The sequence below is a fragment of the Salmo salar genome, chromosome ssa09, assembly GCF_905237065.1.
Source record: "Salmo salar chromosome ssa09, Ssal_v3.1, whole genome shotgun sequence".
Lineage (NCBI taxonomy): Eukaryota > Metazoa > Chordata > Actinopteri > Salmoniformes > Salmonidae > Salmo > Salmo salar.
The window spans coordinates 17,822,586-17,847,485 of NC_059450.1; positions in this window are offsets into that span (position 1 = coordinate 17,822,586).

The following is a 24,900-nucleotide window of genomic DNA, read 5'->3' on the forward strand; positions in this document are numbered from 1 at the left end:
GGTTAATGTAGGTCACACAACAGTTTGCAGAGCCTGGTATTTTTACCCTTTTGTTTTCTAACATGGATGCTTCCCTAGCCCTCTCCAAGAAATGGCCATGATAGACGTGAAGAATAGAATTCACATTCAATGCATTCGAAAGGTATTCAGACCCCTTGACTTTTTCCACAGTGTTACATTACAGCCTTACTCTAAAATTGATTAAATTAAATGTTTTCCTCATTAAAATCTACAACACAACACCCCCATAATAAAAAAAGGAAAAACAGGTTTAGAATTTTTTGCAAATGTATTACAAATAAAAACGAATACCTTATTTACATAGGTATTCAGACCCTTTGCTATGAAACTCAAAATTGAGCACAGGTGCATCCTGTTTCCATTGATCCTCATTGAGATGTTTCTACAACTTGATTGGACATGATTTGGAAAGGCACACACCTGTCTATATAGGGTCCCACAGTTGACAGTACATCGCTGAGCAAAAGCCAAGCCATGAGGTTGAAGGAATTGTCCGTAGAACTCTGGGACAGGATTGTGTCGAGGCACAGATCTGGGAAGGGTACCAAAACATCTGCAGCATTGAAGGTCCCCAAGAACACAGTGGCCTCCATCATTCTTAAATGGAAGAAGTTTAGAACCACCAAGACTCTTCCTAGAGCTGGCCGGCTGGCCAAACTTAGCAATCGGGGAAGAAGGGCCTTGGTCAGAGATGTGACCACGAACCCGATGGCTCTCTCCCATTTCGCGTATGTCTCAGCACAGAGACAGGCACACTGCCAGTGGAGGGCTCTGCTCTGCTTTCTGTCTGTGATTCTCTAACTTTTCTCTGTTGTGGAGAATTTTTTAGATGTATCACGGCAGTTGAAAGGATTGCTGAAAGGGTTGGATAGAACCTTTAGGAGAACATTTAAATTATTATACCATTTTAATTATTTTACCCACTATAATGGTAACATGCATGCTACATTACCACATACAGAATCACAGCACACTGATTCATAGAGACCACCTGAATTCTCATATAAGGTCCAAGGACTCTAACTGGACTTGTACGCTGAACATGGTGTATACATTACATTCTTGAAACTATCTTCTCTTTGAGCCTTTTAGTCAGCAGAAGAGCTCTGTAGGAATTTCCTGTAAGGAATGACTGCTCCTTTGGCTAAGTGGAATGTGTGCTTTACATTTAGGCATTGGTGCTACAGTTGTTATTCTGTAGTACAGCCTGTTTTAGCAGTAGCTACTGACCGTATGGAATGCAATGTAAGCAATGTAGGCTACTGTAGCATTTATTACACAGAGTGAGCTCAGAGTCCTGCTAGTACAGTAATAAATAACCACATAAGAGGAGATCAATGGGTTGTAATAAAATACAGTAATATAGTCTACCGTACCATCCAGTGAGAAAGCAGCATGGCAGCTACATTCCCTAGATTCTCCTATTCTATCTACTCTGCTGCTGAAGCTGCACTCCCTAGTCTGCTGTTGGCCACGCCCAAAATGCACAGCTATTTTTAGCAAGAATGCATCTTTATGAAGTAAAGTAACATTTATTTGGACGGTTCATGTTTTTGCTTGCAAGAAGTTAAACATAAATAAACTTGACACAGTTGTCTGTAGCCTATACCAAGGTAGTCCCCTGACTCCCCTCCAAAGTGGCATATTGTAGTCTTCCTTCCTACTCTTCAAAAGTGCTCTGCCTCTCCATTTTCTTACCATCTCCCTGTCCCCCTTTCTCTCTGACACACACACACACACACACACACACACACACACACACACACACACACACACACACACACACACACACACACACACACACAGAGAGAGAGAGAGCGAGGGTGTCACGATGAGGTCATTGTCTTGAGAGAGATTATTATGCTGTGCACCCTAAAGGGAGAAACCCTGTAACCTCAATGCCTTTCAACAGGCACAAAAGACTCCGATTGGAGGAGGAGGTTGAGCACTATGGAATGTGTAATCAGGGCTTGGATACTGACTAGATCTCCAAATTCATAGAGCTGTGTGTGTGTGTGTGTGTGTGTGTGTGTGTGTGTGTGTGTGTGTGTGTGTGTGTGTGTGTGTGTGTGTGTGTGTGCGCACGCGCATGAGGCCTTGTGAATGTACATGTAGGAGTGTATTCTCTGCTGGTTTTTAGCCTATTTCATCTACACGCACAGACACTTGACTATTAGCAATTTCTTTAATGAAAAATGTGTGCGTATGGGAGTTGTCTCAAACTATCTGACATATTTCAAGTTAGAACTCACTAGACTATATGGTAGGGAGACAGTCTAATTGACTAAGGTCTCTGTTGACTCTTGAAGGGCTCTTGAGATTCTTCTGACTTTTCCAAACAAATTTAGCATTTTCCAAAGTTCAGTGGTGGGAACGGGCCACTTTGTTTGTGCTAAGTGGTGTTGGGGAGGAATGTGGGTTTGAGTTGGAAGGGCAGCGGACGGGGGGGGACGGGGGGGCTATGATAACTCCCCCTCCATTCAGATTTAAGGTCAGGACAGAGGGGCTCCTCTGTAACCACGTCAGGAGACTACTCTGCCTGCTGCCAAAACAAATGTTTACTCTTTGTTCCCTCTTTTATTCTTTACGTCCCTGTTCCCGCTCTCCCAAGGGATGGTGAAGTGGGGTTTCCTTCTCCTTCTCTTTGCACATGGACAATGACGGATAGATGAATGATTCTCATCAAGGTGAAGTTGCTTCTACGTTTCTGGAGGGTTTGTGTGTTCTTATTGTAAGAAAACATGCAGGCTAGACCTGTACAGTATGTACTCTTTTTTTGTGCATGCTTTAAAGAGTGTGTGAACGTGTGTATGTGTGTGTATATTCATATTAGAGGCGGGCGATATGGACCAAAATCCATATCACGATAAATTGACAATTATTTTGCGTATATGATAAATCTGCGATAAATTACAGTACATTCATTTTTGCTGGAGGTGCTAGAGATAAATGTAACACTTTCTCTATAACAACAAATACAACAATTACAAATGTTTTTAATTAAAAGTTACTTTACATTAGCGGTAGGGCTCTAGACAATTTTCATCCTGTGCCAAGTAAGACAGCTGAGATGGTAGCATATCCAGAGAATGCATGATTGATATGTTGATGTGTAACCTGTCAAAACAGGATCCAGAATGATCAGATTTATTTTTGGCTCTTCAGAGAATTTGCCGACATCTTTGTGCATATTGGCCTATGGACAATATTATACACCACCGGAGGAAGTGGGAACTCAAAACACCTAGCTAGATTGCTAACTCTAAATGTGATATTGTTGCTAGATAGATTAACCAATTATTCTACATGGCTATCAGTAGGCTAATGTCCGACAAAGACTGTCCAGCGCTAGGCCTAGGCTACTTGATATAGGCCTATTCAGTGCAAATTGTACTCTCCACTCGGCTCCGTTCCGCGGGCGCATCAAAACAATACTACACAGCCTACTCTGGATGTAAATTGGTGCCATGAACTAAAAACTAAGAGATAAGAAATACATGAAATATACTCACAGAAAAGCTGTGACTCTCCTCTCTGTAACTAGAACAGTAGTTGCTTTGAAAACGGTATTTTTCCCGCAATAGCATTTTGTGCAACGGTCACATGCTTGTGCTTCCCAGAATGCATCTGTCCCTCCTCGGTGAGCACAGTGGGGAGAGGGAACGAGAGCCAGCAGGCGACAGCCAAACAGGGACCGGCAGATACTTTCATAGTAGGAATCAACATAATGCATATATTACCATTGACCAAATAATGGTTTTAGAACAATCTAAATAAACGTTGTGTAGCAAAGTTAAGAAAATGACCGACGTAAGCAAAATGCTTCTGTAAGAGGAAGACAATGTCAGTGTCAGTAATTTTCGGTTTATCGTCCCAGCTCTAGTAGACAACCCTCTCTGACTGACCTGTCCAGTGACCTCTGTCCTGTTCCAGTTCCTCTCTTTGAATGTTCCGTCCCTCCTTCCTGCTCCATTTTTTCCCATTCATCCATTCATTACCGTCCCCAGACTCCTATCTTCTGACCTAGGACACCAGCAGACCCATTCATGTCTCACACGCTGTTTCATTCCCTGCTGTCATCAGCCACACAGTAATTGAGTATGAGAGTTGCTGTGGAGCGAAGGGCCAGTCTCCATCTAGCCTCATTTCACTGGCTGCTGCGAGGCGGATTAAACTGTCGAAGTTTGACCATCGCCGCAGTTATTCAACAAATTAAGGCTGACACGAGCTATTATGTAAATTTGCCACATAAATTGCGGTGGAAAAACAGTACAGAGTACGGGTCAAAGGATGGGTATGTTATCAGGACCTCTTGTTGCCTGTGAGAGGTTACGCCAGATAATTAGCTATCCATGATATATGTATTGTGCCCCAGCATTTCTAATTGTGTAGTAGAGACCACCTACTGTATACATTGAGGTTAGAGTTTGAGAGGCAGGAACTATGAGGTGTCCCTTGGTTTCTATCACGTCTCAGCAAGTCTGAAAGTCTCTGTGCTCATGGCCAGGATCACCTCAACTTATTAAACTAGAGTGAACGAGATGCTGATGGAGGTCCACTTACCCTAACATCAAGAGCTTTTTAAGCTGGCACTGAGAGAGGACCAGTGGCTACCCACATCATATGGACATCGGGTGGATCTTCTTATATCTTGAGGTGGTGCGTGTGTGTGTGCGTGCGTGTCTCCTTGTGTTTGTCTGTGTCTGTGTGTGTCCTTGAGTGTGTGTGTTGTATGTGTGTTCTGAGAAAGAGGCCAGTGGATAGTGTGTGATTCAGTGTGGAGTGTAAAACCCAGACAGCTGGAGGAAAATGAACTTGGCATTAGCATGATCACTCACCTAACGACGAAACCTTTCCCAGGCTCACCTTTTAAAGCTAATAAATTCATCATTTAGAAGTCGAACAATAACAAGGATCCACCTGCATCTACTTTATATTTAGAGACCTGCCATGTGTGAACACCTAAAGGTTCATGACTGTCATGCTCATCCCAGCATCACACCGCCCCAGCGACCCTGGAGAACTTTACTGCAACATTGCCTCACCCAGGGGATCTGATTGAGACAACCAGAATGCCATCTGCCCCTCGACAAGATTACACCAGACTGGGCCAAGAAATCCTCCAGCAGACAAGATTAAATATGAAATATTGGGCAGGAATGGCGTGTGATAGTCTCTCTCTCTCTCTCTCTCTCTCTCTCTCTCTCTCTCTCTCTCTCTCTCTGTCTCTCTAAGCTTTATATTTCTGCCTCCTTGTTTCTCCATTTTCTCTAGGTCTGCATCAGACACTGTCTGGAATTCTATTGGGCTACTTTTCTCTAATTTTATGTTTAGAGTGTTTCATTTTTATGTTTATGAGTCTGTGTGTATTTCCATGTGTGTCTTTAGATATCCTGTCTTGAATCTAGACAGTTCTTCTCCTACCCTACTCTCTTTTAAACTTTAAGGAATGCAGCCTTATTCCTGTCTCTCCTGGTGGTTGATTTTCACCGGGTACAGAAAAACAGAGGACATCAAAAAACAACTGAAAGCCACTGGAGAGATGAGGACTTTAGAGGAGAATGGTTACCATGGAAACTGTACTTTTCTGTTCCCTCTCTGTTTGGTGTTATTCATTTTCCTGTAACAGTGTGCACAAATTAGCATAACCAAACCCTGTTCCACTCCACCCGTATGGGCTTGAGAGTGATCGCTTCGGAATGAGCCTCATTCTGGAATCCTGACACGGTTGCTGTTGTGCCACTGCTCATCAATGGGACTGACTGTCATGTACGTTGACTGTGGTCAAAAGAATCTCTGGTCATTACTGATACTATACAACATTTTCAGACACCTTCAAGCTCTCACGATGTATACAGAGCTATACACTAATACAGTGCATTCGGAAAGTATTCAGACCCCCACAATTTTTTACGTTACAGCCTTACTCTAAAATGGATTCAATTGTTTTTTCCCCCTCATCAATCTACACACAATAACCCATAATGACAAAGCAAAAACATGTTTAAAAAAGAAATATTAAATGGAAATATCACATTTACATAAGTATTCAGACCCTTTACTCAGTACTTTGTTGAAGCACCTTTGGCATCGATTACAGCATCGAGTCTTCTTGGGTATTACACTACAAGCTTGGCACACCTGCATTTGGGGAGTTTCTCCTATTCTTCTCTGCAGATCCTCTAATGCTCTGTCAGGTTGGATGGGGAGCGTCGATGCACAGCTATTTTCAGGTCTCTCCAGAGCTGTTCGATCAGGTTCAAGTCCGGGCTCTGGCTTGGCCACACAAGGACATTCAGAGACTTGTCCCGAAGCCACTCCTGCGCTGTCTTGTCTGTGTGCTTAGGTGAACCTTCGCCTCAGTCTGAGGCCCTGTGCACTCTGGAGCAGGTTTTCATCGAGGATCTCTCTGTACTTTGCTCCGTTCATATTTCCCTCGATCCTGACTAGTCTCCTGTTCCCTGCCTCTGAAATATATCCCCACAGCATGATGTAGTCACCATCACGCTTCATCGTAGGGATGGTGCCAGGTTTCCTCCAAACGTGACGTTTGGCACACTTGAGAATCTTGTTTTTCATGGTCAAAGACCTTTAGGTGCCTTTTGGCAAACTCCAAGCAGGCTGTCGTGTGCCTTTTACTGAGGAGTCGCTTCCGTCTGGCCACTCTACCATAAAGGCCTGATTGGTGGAGTGCTGCAGAGATGGTTGTCCTTCTGGAAGGTTCTTCCATCTCCACAGAGGAACTCTGGAGCTCTGTCAGAGTGACCATCGGGTTCTTGGACTGCCCTTCTCCCCCGATTGCTCAGTTTGGCCGGGCGGCCAGCTCTAGGAAAAGTCTTGGTGGTTCCAAACTTCTTCCATTTAAGAATGACGGAGGCCACTGTGTTCTTGGAGACCTTCAATGCTGCAGAAATGTTTTGGTACCCTTCACCAGATCTGTGCCTCGACACAATCCTGTCTCGGAGCTCTACGGACAATTCCTTGAACTTCATGGCTTAGTTTGTGCTTTGACGTGCACTGTCAACTGTGGGACCTTATACAGACAGGTGTGTCTTTTCATATCATGTCCAATCAATTGAATTTACCACAGGTGGACTCAAGTTGTAGAAATATCTCAAGGATGATCAATGGAAACAGGATGCACCTGAGCTCAATTTCGAATCTCATAGCAAAGGGTCTGAATACTTATGTAAATAAGGTATTTTACATTTTTTATAAATGTGCAAACATTTCTAAAACCTGTTTTCACTTTGTCATTATAGGGTATTGTGTGTAGATTGATGAGGGAAAACATTTATTTAATACATTTTAGAATAAGGCTGTAACATAACAAAATGTGGAAAAAGGGGAAGGGTCTGAATACTTTCTGAATGTACTGTATATACTGAACAAAAATATAAACGCAACATGTAAAGTATTTACATCCCTGTGAGCATTTATCCTTTGCCAAGACAATCCATCCACCTGACAGGTGTGGCATATCAAGAAACTGATTAAACATCATGATCATTACACAGGTGCACCTTGTGCCGGGGACGATAGGCCACTCTAAAATGTGCAATTTTGTCAGACAACACAATGCCACAAATGTCTAAAGTTTTTGAGGGAGCGTGCAATTGGCATACTGACTGCAGGAATGTCCACCAGAGTTTTTGCCAGAGAATTGAATGTTCATTTATCTACCATAAGCTGCCTCTAATGTCGTTTTAGAAAATTTGTCAGCACGTGCAACCGGCCTCACAACCGCAGACCACGTGTAATCATGCCAGTCCAGGACCTCCACATCCGGCTTATTCACCTGCAGGATCATCTGAGACCAGACACCTGGACAACTGATGAAACTTTGGGTTTGCACAACTGAAGAATTTATGCACAAACTGACGGAAACTGTCTCAGGGAAGCTCATCTGCGTGCTCGTCGTCCTCACCAGGGTCTTGACCTGACTGCAGTTTGGCATTGTAACCCACTTCAGTGGGCAAATGCTCACCTTCAATGGCCACTGGCACGCTGGAAAAGTGTGCTCTTCACAGATGAATCACAGTTTTAACTGGAGCGGGCATGTATGGCATCGTGTGGGCAAGCAGTTTGCTTATGTCAACGTTGTCAACAGAGTGCCACATGGTGGCAGTGGGGTGCAGGCACAAACTACGGACAACTAACACAATAGCATTTTATCGATGGCAATTTGAATGCACAGAGATACCATGACGAGATCCTGAGGCCCATTGTCGTGCCATTCATCCACCACTATCACCTCATGTTTCAGCATGATAATACACATCCCCATGTCGCAAGCATCTATACACAATTCCTGGTAGCTAAAAATGTCCCAGTTTTCCATGGCCTGCATACTCACCAGACATTTCACCCATTGAGCATGTTTGGGATGCTCTGGGTCGACGTGTACAACAGAGTGTTCCAGTTCCCGCCAATATCCAGCAACTTCACACAGCCATTGAAGAGGAGTGGGACAACAATCCACAGGCCACAATCAACAGCCCGATCAACTCTAAATAACGGAGATGTTGCACTGCATAAGGCTACTGGTGGTCACACCAGATACTGACTGGTTTTCTGATCCACCCCCCAATTTTTTTTAAAGTTATCTGTGACCAACAGATGCATATCTGTATTCCCAGTCATGTGAAATCCATAGATTTCCTCATATGAACTGTAACTCAGTAAAATCTTTGAAATTGTTGCATGTTGCGTTAACATTTTTGTCCAGTGTAGTGTGCGTTTTAAAATTAAGACGGATACTCTAAGACAGTTATTCAAGAACACAGTGTTGTACGTGGCTTGTTGCTTATTTCTTTAATGTGGGGGGATCTCTTGGCTGGCTCAGAGAGAGCTTTCTTCAAATAGCTAAAGAAATCCAGATATGCATTTTCACCGCTTTGCTGAAGTTCTACAGTGTCTGTCTGTGTCTGTGTTTTTCATCAGCTAATTACAGTTCCCACTATGTCTATGGATCCTATCAGTCAGATCCTCCATTCACATCTGTTGCATCACACACAATTAGTCATAATAAAACCTTTCTATGTGGCCACTCTGTCGTCATGCCAGTTTAGGCCCTTTGTGAGAGGGTTGGTGGACAGTCCACTGATGTGGTTCCATTCCATATCCATTGTGACTGAATTTTTTTTTTCTCTCTCTCTCTCTCTCTCTCTCTCTCTCTCTCTCTCTCTCTCTCTCTCTCTCTCTCTCTCTCTCTCTCTCTGTCTGTCTGCCTGTGACCCAAACCCTCATTAGGCCTGGGGTGCCAAGCCTCTCCTGATCCCCATCATGTGGTACAATCAAATTGCCATTGGCAACAGAGGCCTCACTTACCGCACAGGCATCTGGAGAATGCTCCTTATAACCAGCCAATAGCATCACACAAAGAGCTCATTTTCCATTCCCCTATCACCCTAAAGGCACTGTGGTGAACGGGTTCTTTTTGTCCTCTTCATGTAATGTCCTAGAGCTATGTGACTTACAGAGCTTTCTCCTGACTTAACCCAAAGTTCACTCTATCCTCAATAAAAGTTTAACCTCAATTGGCCTATGATACTAGGCAGTGAGCTGCACTGCGAGGGACGATGGTAAATGCATTAAGATAGAAGCCTTAGGATATAGGCTACTCACAACACCTTTACAGAGTGGGACACGACTGGTATAGTGTATTCCATTGTTAGCCATACACTGAATGGCACAATCAGAGGTCTGTGAATGAAGAATGGGCCGTATGGTTTTTCTATTACAGCATTGCATAATGAATGAGTGCCTATTTTCTTGGAGGATTGTATACATATTCAGGGGGCTATGCTTTGTCCCACCTACCTCGTCATGGGCCTGAATGCTAGGGAACATCAGGTCAGCTGCGTGCGCGCGTGTGTGTGTCTTTGGGGGATGAGTTTATCCAACAGTTATTTTCCATTATTCATTCCAGTAGTCCAGAAGTAGAGTATAAAGCTGGGGAGGGAAAGAGGAGGGAGGGGGCTTATGAACAAGGCCCTAAACTTATTACCTGACCATTTCCCTTTTTAAATGACACATTTATATTCATAGTGCTGCCACTAAAATAAATACCAAGTCCTTTGAAAGTTAATGAAATAGCTGTGGCGTGCTCCCACAATGATGGGCCAGCACAGAGCCGCCTCTGGCTGCCATGGCAACGCACCCACCGTTGATTTATATAGCTGATAATTAGGAGTACATACGAGGGAGCCTGCAGGTGGACACACACACACACATACACACACACACACACACACACACACACACACATACACAAACAGACCACACTGAACACACAGACGCAAAACCATAAAAACTAATTTGAAAAAGTCAAAGCGCAGCTCACCGACGTTAATACCAACCAGACAGACAGACAACACTAGTCGGCAGACCGAGAAGAGCCTCCTTCATCGGTCTATAGAAACAATACACCCTTTTATTGAACAAGCAGATCATTTTTGGCAAACTCAATCCAATACAGTACCGCACTCATGCATAGTATGGATATATCTACTGCAATGTTAGTGGTTTCTTCAATGGTTAAAAAAAACTGACTTGTCAGTCTGTGGATTGGAGGAGTCTTCCAGAGGTTGTGCAGTATTGTCTGTAGACAGTGGTGATGGGCGTTCTGGCTCTTTTCAGTGAGCTGGCTCTTTTGGCTCCCAAACGGCTCTTGAAAAAAAACATGTTCTGTATTTTTTTTAAGTCAAACCGTTTGCGATAGTTTGACTATGATTGGTGTTAAAACCATTCTAATTAAATTATTAAATGAAATCATACTCTACCTTCACCACAATGTATTTAAAAATGCATTGGTTTGTTATGAAAAAGAATGCTATTAAACATTTGCATTTAAAGTAACTTTTTAATGTATATAAACAGAGTGCATATAAATGTAATCATTCAAAACGAATACAATCTGAACAGCATAACAATAGAATATTGCACCATATCAAAGAAAAATAAATCACAATGTGCAAAACTGCAGCATCCCACTTAAAACATTAAACTGGTCCCTCTTTTCTCTCTTCTTTATTGACATGTTAAAACCAGCAGCACACAGCAATGCTGACCATATTTTGCTTTAATGAGAGATTTTAATTCAGAAATCCAAGCTGCCTCACTTTCGAGGGGCTGATGCAGTTTCTTCTCTCAGTAATTATTTGTCCCATTTTTCGAGAAGACCCTCTCAGAGGGAACGGATGTGGCCACTATGCAGAGTCTCCCTGTCATGACTTGAGTAAGCCGTGGGTAGACAGAGGCCTTGTTCTTCCACCAGCTCAGAGGATCTGCAGATCTTTGGAGGGGCTCCTCCAAATAGGATCGGAGCTCCATTATGGCATCTGCTGAGGGATTCCTTCATGCTGCATCCCCAGATGCTCTCTCGTCAAACAGCATCCAGCGTCCTTCCCTTCTGCTGAGGTTATTCTTTGAAGAGCCTCATCAATCGCTCTGGCATCACTGAAGGCTAACTTCTTAAACCTGGGGTCAAGTGCAGCGGTTTCTGATAGCACGTGATTATATTCTATTCTGTGGAACTTCCTGTCCATTGATGAGCATAGGGTGTCCATCAACTCTGTCACATGCCCTGTGGTTACATTTGCTTCTCTCTGGCGGCTGGCTGTGATTCGCTGCAGACCTTTACACAGGAGTATCATTTTTGAGGCTGTCACATAGCTGAAGAGAGAGAACAGTAATTTATTAGTTCAGGTTCATGTTTTGTCTACTGATACTACATTCTCATCTACTGCTCATATACATATATAATACTGGATTAAATAATGATGTAGTAATAACTGCTTACTGTACCTCTCTCCACTGATCTCCACAGTGACCTGGTCAAAGGGTTCCAGGACTCTGCACACCTCCTCCACCACCTCCCATTCCTCTTGGGTCAGAGCATCAACAGGTGCATTGACAATGGCCAGGCTAGAGAGCATGACATTCTTTCACTTCAACATATAAAATCTTGAATTCCACCTTGTAGTGCAGTCTTGTTTAGGCCTCTGCTCAGGCATCCCCATCTCTTACAATCAGGTTGATTGTGTGGCTGGAAATCGGTGGCAATCATTTTAGCCAATGCAATAACTTGTTTTGCTACAGACATAGACTTTGGCATAAACTGGTCCATAGAAGACTGCGTTGCTGTGGGTCGCAGAGTAGGCCTACTTGACTGAGTGGATACATCTCCACGTGTGGAGGTGCTGGCTCCACCACTATCACTAGCAGGCCCGCTAGTTTCTCCAAGCTCCGCTACAGCTAGCTTCACAGTTGGGTGCACAGTTCGCATATGCCGGTGTGGGTTGTGTGTAGAATCAACTTTATATGAGATTTTGTTTTGGCAAATTCTACTCTGTGCTCTAACATTGTCTACATTATTAAAATGCATCCAAATGCTACTGTGCTTCCGACTACTGTGCTTCCGACTAATCTCTCCTCGGCTGCTAAGTGTGTGACTGTGAGTGATTTGGCTCGGCCATCCCTCACACATCTTTGGTTCATTGGTTGACACAGTGTGTCTGACTGACAGAAACAACAGGTGAGGCTGTTAGTCTGAGCAGACAGTCAGAACGAATGTGTGTGCGCTTGAGCATTTAGGCCTATATTATTTTTTTTATTTTTTCGTTCTTTGAATTAGCTAATTCTATTCATTTAAATCTTTTGAATATTCATATCTTAATTTTAAAATATTTGTATAAATATATTCAGCTCTTCTGATATGCGAGCCGGCTCCCAACGTTCTCTTAGAGCCGACTCGTTCGCGAACGACCCATCACTGGTAGACAGATCGAGGTTCCTCTCCATGCTCCGTAATGCAGCCGCAGCAGACTAATCCTGATCAGAGGATCCCCTCTGGGTGATTTGGAGTGTGAAACTAATCCAGCCAAATTGGTCTCATCAAGTGAAATTGAAAGCCAATGGCTGTGTCTAGACTTGACAGTTAAGGCCGTTTTTGTATTCTGATCATGAAGTTCTGATCATGGAATTCCGAACATATCATCTGTCTACACCTGCATTTAAATGTGTCCACATTGTGTCCGGATTCCCTTTTCCTGCGCAATATTCAATAGCCAGTATTCATTCTGCAAACGGTGGAATAGGCTAAATATGATAACACAACATCGACTTGATGGCAGTACCTAACTACTGTAGCGAACTAGCCAGCTAACCTCTGTATCTAGCCAGCAAGCTAGCAAGCAAAGCTAAAGGGATTGCTAACAGGTTTATTCTAGCCAAACAATAAATATTTTTTCTAAATATTAGCAAGCTGGCTAGCATTTATGAGACCAGCAAACGTGTTCCCCACATGCTGGGAACGTAGGCCTATTTCTTCCAATGTTATAATGGAAGGTGCCTCTCGGGGACTTGTAGGCAGAATGCTGATGACGTCGCCCACTGTATGCTCTTTCGGTAGTCTGATTGCATCTCGACTGAGGAAAAATCCGCACACAAGATGTCTCCCGATGTCTCCCAGATCCAGAGCTGCTCTTCCCGACCGACATTCCACACAATGCGACTTTTGTCAATCTTGACCTGTCTTTTCAATGCGATCTTTGTATTCTGATAGCAGAAGTCGCATGTAAGTGTAGACAGACACGGCCAATGATACCTCTGGCACTCTAGGCCTCACTGTCGCTTTTCTTCTCCCCCTTTCTTCCCCTCCCCTCCCCTCCCCTCCCCTCAAATAAGATAAAATGTTATTGGTCATATGTGCCAAATACAACAGGTGTAAACTTTAGAGGGAAATGCTTCGTTACAAGCCCATTTCCAACAGTGTAGAGTTAAAAAGTAATACAAATATTTGCTAAATAAAAAAAGGAAAAAGTAACACAAAAACAATAATGATGCTATATACAGGGAGTACCAGTACTGAGTCAATGTGCAGGGCTATGAGGTAATTGAGGTAATACAGTATGTACATGTAGGTAGGGGTAAAATTGACTAGGAAATCAGGATAAATAATAAACAGAGTAGCTGCAGCATATGAAGTGTGTCTATGTGTGTGTGTGTGAAAGAGTGTATGTGGCATCAATATGCATGTGTGTGTGTGTGAGAAAGTGTACAGCATGTACTGTGTGTGAGTGTGTGGGTAGAGTCTAGTGAGTGTGCATAGAGCCAGTGCAAAACAATTAAATACATAATTGAGAGAGTCAATGTAAATTGTCCGGATAGCCATTTGATTCAATGTTCAGCAGTCTTATGGTTTGGGGGTAGAAGCTCCGGTACCGCTTGTCATGTGGTAGCAGAGAGAACAGTATGACTTGGATGGCTGGAGTTTAGGGCGTTCCTCTGACACCACCTGATATAGAGGTCCTGGATGACAGGGAGTTCAGCCCCAGTGATCTACTGGTCCTTACGCACTACCCTCTGTAGCGCCTTGCGGTCAGATGCCGAGCAGTTTCTATACGAAGCGGGGATGTGGAGCTATATAACCTTTTGAGGATCTGAGGGCCCGTGCCAAATCTTTTCAGCCTCCTGAGGGGGAAGAGGTGTTGTTGTGCCCTCTTCACGACTGTGTTGGTGTGTTTGGACCATGATAGGTCCTTAGTGATGTGCTCTCGAGCTGCTCTACTACAGCCTTGTGGATGTGAATGGGGGCGTGTTCAGCCCTCTGTTTCCTGTAGTCACACTCCCCTCCCTCGCTTCTTCATTCCTTGTAATCTGGTCTCACTGTGGTTCCCTCTGTTCCTTGTAAATCTGGTCTAGCTGTGGTTTTAGGTTCCCTCTCAATACAGGAGAGGGTTTTGATACTCAACTTAGATCGCACAGCTTTGATAAATTCACGCTCACACATGGCACATTCATACATATATGCATGCACACACACACACACACACACACACACACACACACACACACACACACACACACACACACACACACACACACACACACACACACACACACACACACACACACACACACACACACACACACGTTATGTGATTCTATCCTCGTGGGGACCTAAAATGTATTTCCATTTAAAATCCTATTTTCCATAACCCTGACCTTAACTCCTAACCCTAACCCTAACCCTAACCCTTAACCTAACCCCTAAGCCTATATTAGCCTTTGTCCTCATGGGGACGAGGCAAATGTCCCCACAAGGGAGAATTTCCCTTGTTTTACTATCCTTGTGGGGACTTTTGGGGATTTTAGGTCCCCGCAAGGATAGAAGACACACACACAGGTGACATCACTAGATTGATGATGGTGGCCACCACAAGGCCAAGTGCTCATCTTTCATCAGACTGGTTTATCAAAACAAAAGTGCACACTCTCCCCCTCTCACACACTCAAACCCAGCCTAAAGTCTGAAACCATAACAAAAAATGATGGATGATGGCGTGAAATGTGACCTTTCTTTTTTCATTTTTCTGTTGATCCCTCCTTCCCCTCCAGCATGTCTTATCTGATTCTGCCTGGTAGAAATGTGGAGGAAAGGGGGGGGGGACGACTCTGGGTGAGTACTTGGTGGATGGGGGATAAGGGAGGAATGGGGTACATTTGGGAGAGTAGTGGGTGGTTGTCCTCAGTGAAACCATATTACATGACATCCCAGATGGCCTTAGTCGGAATCAGTTAGGTATTTTCTCTCTGAGACTTGATGCGAGTCTGGAGGAGGAGGGGGTATAAGGGTGTGGAGCTCTATTCTGTCTCAGACCTTTCTCCAGACGTGAGATAAATATGGAGCATATTTCATGTGGGATTGGGGGATCTGTCCCCCCTGTCGCTGGTCTCCTTAAAATGTTGCGGTTTCATAGAGGGAGATGAAGCCATGGAGAAATACGAGGAGAGACGGCAAACAGGAGCCGGTGAAATATCCTCGCCACAGCAGGCACACACATATATTCCCAGAACGTCATCCATTGTCCCACCGCCCAACACAATGACAGCCCTCACATACCAAGTCCCACATTAATACCATACCACAAACTCCCAGTCTCAGGCTCAACATACCATAACTATACCAACTGTCCCGGTCCCATAGCTTCTAAACCACGTGTGTCAACCTCCTTCCACAAAGGGCCAAGTGTCTGCGGGTTTTCGCTCCTCCCTTGTACTTGACTGAATAGATAAGGTCTCTAATTAGTAAGGAGCTCCCCTCACCTGGTTGTCTAGGGCTTAATTGAAATGAAAAACCAAGAACCTGCAGACACTAGGCCCTCCATGGAATGAGTTTGACACCCCTGTTCTAAACCAACAGGGCCTCAATCACGACCCTTTAAATGCTGAGACTGAGTTTACTATACTGTAGCAATCCACCAGACAACAACGTGACAACAAACCCCTCCACCAAATCCCAGCCGCCTGTCCCTCCCTATTGTTTTATGGCTTCTGACCACATATTTTGCTTTGTTGACAAGACATTTTTCATTCCAGCCCTTCCCTGCGCCCCTCTCATTATCTGCATAATAAAGTATTGGAAATTATACTTCACAGATGGTTTGCTGGATGTCCATACTCATGAGAGCTTTTTTTCTGTATGGAGCCTACACGTTAATGTCTTTATGGGTTACACACACGTATGGAAGTGTTTACATCCAACCATAATGTCTTGAGGCCCAGAGCCACTTGAGGCCACTCACATGAGGACTGGTGGAGAAACAATGTTTTTTTTCACGCTATTATGGAATGATCTGCTCATAAAAACGCATTTCACCTCTGACCATATCTCTTGATTTCCATGTGTTATGCAAATCTCTCTCTCTCACACATGTACACACACACTCAATCTTTCTCTCTCTCTTCCATCTGGCATGCACTTAGCCTCTCCTGACTTCAGGATACCCCATTGGCAAACAAACAAAGGTTAGGGCGTTTTCTCCAGAATTCCCCTTATTTGGTTTCTGGCGTCTCTCTCACTCCTTCAAGTGAGACATTTCATTGGCATGCATGAAGAAGAGAGGAATTCTCCACATCTCTCAGTCCTGCCCTCTGTCTCTGAATGAAAGAAAGTGCTAATTGTTTTTCATGTGATGAGGGGAGCAACCTAGTCTAAATACCAATCTGTTAAGCTATCATTCCACTTCTTGACACTCCTGTTATGCTAAATATTTGCATATGACACAGAGTACAAGCAGTGGAATGTTAGCTTAACAGACTGGAACCCAGGCAAGGAATAACCCACAAGTTATCTGATTTTCCAAGGGGGTTAAATAGCTGGGGGAAGCACAGAATCACAGGAGTAACATTACACAGTCCCTGTTCCCTGGCACATGGTTTTCATTTTCTTAGCCCTGTTGAACCAGTAACTATGCATGTCGCTGATATTCATCCTCTGCTGAGTACGTTCATCCCTCCCATCTCAGGCCTGACTGACTGTGTATGGCGTTTATCACTGAGGATCTCAATGAGCTCATAATTGAATAAAGGTGGATGAAGGTCGGCTGTGTTTTGGTACGCTTGATTAACTGTTAGCGAAGATTTGATATTTCATTGCTTGGAACTTTGTGAGGGACTTTATATTCAATGTAATCTGACTTTCATGCTGACTAGACCAGGCAGGCGCGCGTGTACGCCATTGCACACTTGTTGATTTTGTCCATCCACACCAGACGTGATCAGGACACACAGGTTGAAATATCAAAACGAACTCTGAACCAACTATATTAATTTGGGGAGAGGTCGATGCACATTAAACATTCATGGCCATTTAGCTAGCTAGCTTGCTGTTGCTAGCTAATTTGTCCTGGGATATAAACATCCACAGATAGAAGGGGAAACCTAGTTAGTTTCTAGTAATCTTTCCTCCTTTAGTCTTCTTACTCTTCTTCTGTGGACTTTATATGGCGGTTGGCAACCAACTTTAAGGTGCGTTGCCACCACCAACTGCACTGGAGTGTGGACCTCAGTTTATCTTTCAATCACTCACGTGGGTATATGCTCCTAAAATAGAACCAAGTTCTATTTTAGCGCTTGGCTACGCAAACGCTCGTTGACGCGCACGAGCAGTTTGGATTAAATGATTGAATAACATGTATGTGTAAATGTATTTTGCTACGCTCGCGCACGTAACGCTAGTGTAATCGGACTTTCTATAAATTCAGAAAATGCTTTCCAATCAGTAGATCAAGGTGTAGCCTTGACCATAGACAGTCACTATGAGTGGGTGGAGGAGCTATCTAATGCTCTACAACAATTTGCTTCATCAATACAAGGTGTAGCTAATCTGATTTGTGTTATATTAAACAAACTAAAACACATGTGGGAGAGGGCCAGCCTATCGGTAAAGGAATGACTGTACTCTCTGAGGCTCTCCACACCCCCGCCCTGCTTTGGCAGGGCCTGATACACACAGCTGAGGGGCTGAGTCTGGGGAGAGTGCAGAAGGATGGCTTTATTAACTCAGAATAATGGTCCAATCTGCACATGAAGCCCCCCTCCCTTCCCTCCCCTAATTCGCCCGTCCCTGAACTCCAAACACTGTTGATGTGTAGACTCCCTCCAACTGTTCCCCATACCCTCATCAGCTCTAATATCTCCCAGTTGACTGAAACATCTGGCCCAGCCTGTCACACCCAACAGTTAGTCCACCACAGAGGACGAGAGCAGTGCAGGGAGATAATGGCAAAGCTTCAGCAATCCTCTTCATTTCTCTCTCTCTTCATTCCTTTCCCCCTCGTCTTTCTCCTCCTCCTCTCTTCATTTCTTTCTTCTGTTACTCTCTCCATTCCTCCATTCCTCTCCTTCCTTTCTCTGTCCATTACTCTTTCCATTCTTCACTCCATTCCTCTTCTCTGTTCTCCTCTTTTCCTTATTCCTCTCTTCCCTCTCCCTAGATATCCTGGCTGTCGACAGGGAGGTGGGGAGTAATTACACGAGCAATGAAAACAAATAACACTTGGTTATACTGTAGCTTGACACTATATTGGATTATCCTGATTGGCTGCTGTGCATGCAGAGCCAACCTGATGGCTGGGCTCTTTTAGTTGTTGTTATTCAATTTCTGTCCCATTCTTTAGCCAAAGAATAAGACGTACCATCTGCACATTCTCTAACACTCCCTCTCTAGTGCTGACCTAATGTGGGGCACAAGCTGCAAACAATTGTTTAAGGCTATGGACTCACGAGTTGTGTTATGTGATGTTTTTAAGCTCCAAAACAGCTGCATGTTGGACTTTCTGCACTGCTCTTACAATAAGGAAGTTATGTAATAATGTAACTTTGGCTATGTTAAACTATGTTATTATAGTTCCACCTATTTACCTTCCTACTAAAACAAACAGCATTTCAGATTCAGTGATCTGCTTTGAGCCGAGTCATAGATACAGCAACTGGTTTGAAATTGTTGAAGCAGAAGTGTTGATTCTCTTATGAGGACATTTTGGTTGACTGGAGGTTACTGTCCTGCATTCAAAGCACATGGACCACATGCTGTTGTCTGACCAAACGAATGTAGTTAGTGAAGTCGAAGAGAGACATCGACAGAGAACAGACCATAGGCAATGCCTCAAAGGGCTATTACTACCAATACATTTTCAGAGGGTGGAATTTGTGGAAACAGCAGCCTAAAGGTCGCTCATTCTGGTCCTAGTTGATGTTATCTTACACGGATCTACCCCCATGACCCTGGTTTCACTCTCACTGTGCCTGAAGACAGGGCTGTTCAGTTATAGTTACAGTTACGGTCACTTCATACAGGTCCTCATGTCCCCAGGCCTCACAACGGGAGCTGGTATCAGACATGCAGGCGTCATTTTGTTTTTCCTGTATTAAAGTAGTCTTTTGAAGATTGTCATCTTTCTACGCCCTCAAAGGTCATTGATTAATGATCTATCAATCAGGTGGAAATATCAGCAGTTAACGTAGTACGGTACAGTTATAGCCTAACCTTCAAATATTTGTTTCAACTTTTTTGCTTGACTTCCAAGGGCATAGGTTATCATAGTTCTATTGGTTTGGCGTCTGTTGGTTTGTACATAATATGCATGCTGTCCATTATGTTCATGAGATGCAGCTGTGCATCTGTGCATTTGTGTGTGTGATTTTGTGTCCATGCGTGTGTGTGCTGTGACAGCTGTATGTGCCTGGGAAACCGTAAGCAAGCAACACATTTTTGATGGCTTTAATGCCACAGAGGCTCTCAGATTTAATCTTTCACTGCGTGGAATTAATTTGGTGTTCCTTGACTCCCTGGCTCAGTGCATGTGGCCATATGGCCCTGCTGGCCACAGCGGGCCCTGGAAGGCAGCATTGGCCCTGTGGTCTCTGGAACACACAGGACTGGAATTAGAATGGCCGCCAGTACCATTCATCAACAAAGTTACAGCGATAACATGAAAAAGTTACTCTGGGAGGGTTTTGTTTGGTTAGTTTGAGTAAGAGCAGTGACACATTCTATGATCCCATTGAGACTTGAGGGGTCCGATGATTGTTGATTGATTGGTAGAGACAATCTTCCTCTCTTACTCATAATATTTCTCAAACTATGCTATTGAGGTAAAAATGAACCGTTAAGCACATACACTAGCAACTGTCATGGTTCTAATTTGATTAGATCCCTGTACAGTATATCTGTGTGATGTGATTCAACCAACCCTGCTATTCTACTGGTGATCTGTCTGTCCATAGCCTGCCATGTGTGGGCCGTTGGGTCACTATGACATAAACCCAGTCTGTTCACTATCTAACTCACTGTGACTCACCCTGTCTGAATGGTCCTTTAACCCCTGACCCTGGGGCTGGAGGGCGATGTCACTGACGTGTCTCTGTCTGGTCTAGTGTAGTGTGGTCCGTGCATGCCTCACACTGGCACTCTGCACCAGCCAACCCTGATCTATCATGCATCCATGCATAATGACATCAGTTGAGCTTACATTACATTAGCCTGGTCCTTTAGCCAACTGACCGATAGGCTTAAGCCAATTTACTGATCGTGGTCTCCATGCCATATGGCAGGGTACCACAATTGGCGGGCCCATGGGTCATTTTATTTGGCCCCCCATGTTTTCTGAGCAAAAAAATAATATTATTTTTTATTTATTTTTATTGTTAGACATAAAAGACTGTAAAAACCCTGACAAATCAGCTCCAAGTGATTTTAATTTTGGAAATCTGTTCCCAAGTATTCCCATGAACAATAGAGAGATAGATGTGATTGTATAAAAATGTAAGCAAGGTTTGAAATGATTATGTTTCAGTCAAATATCATATCAGTTTGGGCTTCTTGCGGTCAATTTGCAGTCTACAAATGATCTGCAATTATGTTCCGGCACCCTGACCATCCGCTCAAGAAAAGATCGGCCCGCAGCTGAATCTAACTAATGATCCTTGCAATATGTGCTACCAGATTTGGTACCAGGGTAGCATTACGTTGTGTTGTTCCACTAGTCAAAGTCAGGTAGGCTAAGGTTGTGTTCTGTTGGTTTGGCCGAGCTGGACAGCGATTGAAAAGGTTCTGGGTTGAATTGAGAGGGTGGGTGTGCTGCTGACAAAACACAGCTTCCCTTGGCTGTGAGTGAGTGTAATTATAAATGAAGAGATGTATTATTCATCCATAATTAGCGCAGCGCAGTGGGGGCGCATCATAGTGGATGGAGCCTCCGCCAACCAGCCAGCCACCCAGCACCCTCCCCAGCTGTGCGCCACTGGTTGCCTGTAGCAACAGAATGTTCCTGAGAGTTCTAAAAGCAGGGAAAGAGAGAGAGAGACAGGGCTGTCTTCTGGTTATGATGGAGGGAAAGGAGGAGTGCCATATGCTGAAAAGATGACACCATCATCTGTGTCATCAAACACAAGAAAAAGTTACGAGAACGAACAGCAATGGAAATGTATGTCCATTGTAAGATATTGTGCCACATGAATAGATGAAAATGTGTTTATATTCTGGGACTCCTTTATCCATCAGTCATTCTTAATCTCTCACTCTTTCTTTCCCTTCTTCTCTCCGGAGAATGGTTGCGCTCCACTTCATGTTGGGCGTGCTCTCATCCCAATCAATATCGTCTGTCTTTGTTCTCTTGTGCAGCATTCATCATCTAATTACCAGGATCTCTTTGTTGTAATTGACCCTTTGCTAAACCCCGCCCCCCTTGGTTACTCATTTTCCTAGGAAGCTCAATTCCCCATTCAACCACTGGTTGAAATCCCCTCACAATGATCTCAAACTGTGAAAATCTAATACACAGTTAAATTAAACACATACTACTCCATGCTAATCAGGAAACTCTTAGGGTATGTTGTGGTGGACTGTCCATCACTATTACTTCACGGGAACCTGGTAAAATTATGTTTGTATTGTAGCAAACCACTGAATGGCTCTGAATTCACTGTCAGCATGTAGTCAAAGCTACATCCTCCTAGACCTATCTGCTGCCTTTGACACTGTGAACCATCAGATCCTCCTCTCCACCCTCTCCGAGTTGGGCATCTCCGGCGTGGCCCACGCTTGGATTGCGTCCTACCTGACAGGTCACTCCTACCAGGTGGCGTGGCGAGAATCTGTCTCCGCACCACGTGCTCTCACCACTGGTGTCCCCCAGGGCTCTGTTCTAGGCCCTCTCCTATTCTCGCTATACACCAAGTCACTTGGCTCTGTCATATCCTCAAATGGTCTCTCCTATCATTGCTATGCAGACGACACACAATTAATCTTCTCCTTTCCCCCTTCTGATAACCAGGTGGCGAATCGCATCTCTGCATGTCTGGCAGACATATCAGTGTGGATGACGGATCACCACCTCAAGCTGAACCTCGGCAAGACGGAGCTGCTCTTCCTCCCGGGGAAGGACTGCCCGTTCCATGATCTCTGTCCTCGTGCTCCTAGATCTTAGTGCCGCTTTTGATACCATCGATCACCACATTCTTTTGGAGAGATTGGAAACCCAAATTGGTCTACATGGACAAGTTCTGGCCTGGTTTAGATCTTATCTGTCGGAAAGATATCAGTTTGTCTCTGTGAATGGTTTGTCCTCTGACAAATCAATTGTAAATTTCGGTGTTCCTCAAGGTTCCGTTTTAGGACCACTATTGTTTTCACTATATATTTTACCTCTTGGGGATGTCATTCGAAAACATAATGTTAAATTTCACTGCTATGCGGACGACACACAGCTGTACATTTCAATGAAACATGGTGAAGCCCCAAAATTGCCCTCGCTAGAAGCCTGTGTTTCAGACATAAAGAAGTGGATGGCTGCAAACTTTCTACTTTTAAACTCGGACAAAACAGAGATGCTTGTTCTAGGTCCCAAGAAACAAAGAGATCTTCTGTTGAATCTGACAATTAATCTGGATGGTTGTACAGTCGTCTCAAATAAAACTGTGAAGGACCTCGGCGTTACTCTGGACCCTGATCTCTCTTTTGAAGAACATATCAAGACTGTTTCAAGGACAGCTTTTTTCCATCTACGTAACATTGCAAAAATCAGAAACTTTCTGTCCAAAAATGACGCAGAAAAATTAATCCATGCTTTTGTTACTTCTAGGCTGGACTACTGCAATGCTCTACTTTCCGGCTACCCGGATAAAGCACTAAATAAACTTCAGTTAGTGCTAAATACGGCTGCTAGAATCCTGACTAGAACCAAAAAATTTGATCATATTACTCCAGTGCTAGCCTCCCTACACTGGCTTCCTGTTAAGTCAAGGGCTGATTTCAAGGTTTTACTGCTAACCTACAAAGCATTACATGGGCTTGCTCCTACCTATGTTTCCGATTTGGTCCTGCCGTACATACCTACACGTACGCTACGGTCACAAGACGCAGGCCTCCTAATTGTCCCTAGAATTTCGAAGCAAACGGCTGGAGGTAGGGCTTTCTCCTATAGAGCTCCATTTTTATGGAATGGTCTGCCTACCAATGTGAGAGACGCAGACTCAGTCTCAACCTTTAAGTCTTTACTGAAGACTTATCTCTTCAGTAGGTCCTATGATTAAGTATAGTCTGGCCCAGGAGTGTGAAGGTGAACGGAAAGGCTGGAGCAACGAACCGCCCTTGCTGTCTCTGCCTTGCCGGTTCCCCTCTTTCCACTGGGATTCTCTGCCTCTAACCCTTTTACAGGGGCTGAGTCACTGGCTTACTGGTGTTCTTCCATGCCGTCCATGGGAGGGGTGCGTCACTTGAGTGGGTTGAGTCACTGACGTGGTCTTCCTGTCTGGGTTGGCGCCCCCCCTTGGGTTGTGCCATGGCGGAGATCGTTGTGGGCTATACTCGGCCTTGTCTTAGGACGGTAAGTTGGTGGTTGGAGACATCCCTCTAGTGGTGTGGGGGCTGTGCTTTGGCAAAGTGGGTGGGGTTATATCCTGCCTGTTTGGCCCTGTCCCGGGGGTATCATCGGATGGGGCCACAGTGTCTTCTGATCCCTCCTGTCTCAGCCTCCAGTATTTATGCTGCAGTTGTTTATGTGTCGGGGGGCTAGGGTCAGTCTGTTACATCTGGAGTATTTCTCTTGTCTTATCCGGTGTCCTGTGTGAATTGAAATATGCTCTCTCTAATTCTCTCTTTCTCTCTTTCTGTCTTTCTCTCGGAGGACCTGAGCCCTAGGACCATGCCTCAGGACTACCTGGTATGATGACTCCTTGCTGTCCCCAGTCCACCTGGCCGTGCTGCTGCTCCAGTTTCAACTGTTCTGCCTGCGGCTATGGAACCCTGACCTGTTCACCGGACGTGCTTGTTGCACCCTCGACAACTACTATGATTATTATTATTTGACCATGCTGGTCATTTATGAACATTTTAACATCTTGACCATGTTCTGTTATAATATCCACCCTGCACAGCCAGAAGAGGACTGGCCACCCCTCATAGCCTGGTTCCTCTCTAGGTTTCTTCCTAGGTTTTTGGCCTTTCTAGGGAGTTTTTCCTAGGGAGTTTTTCCTAGCCACCGTGCTTCTTTCACATGCTTTGCTTGCTGTTTTGGGTTTTAGGCTGGGTTT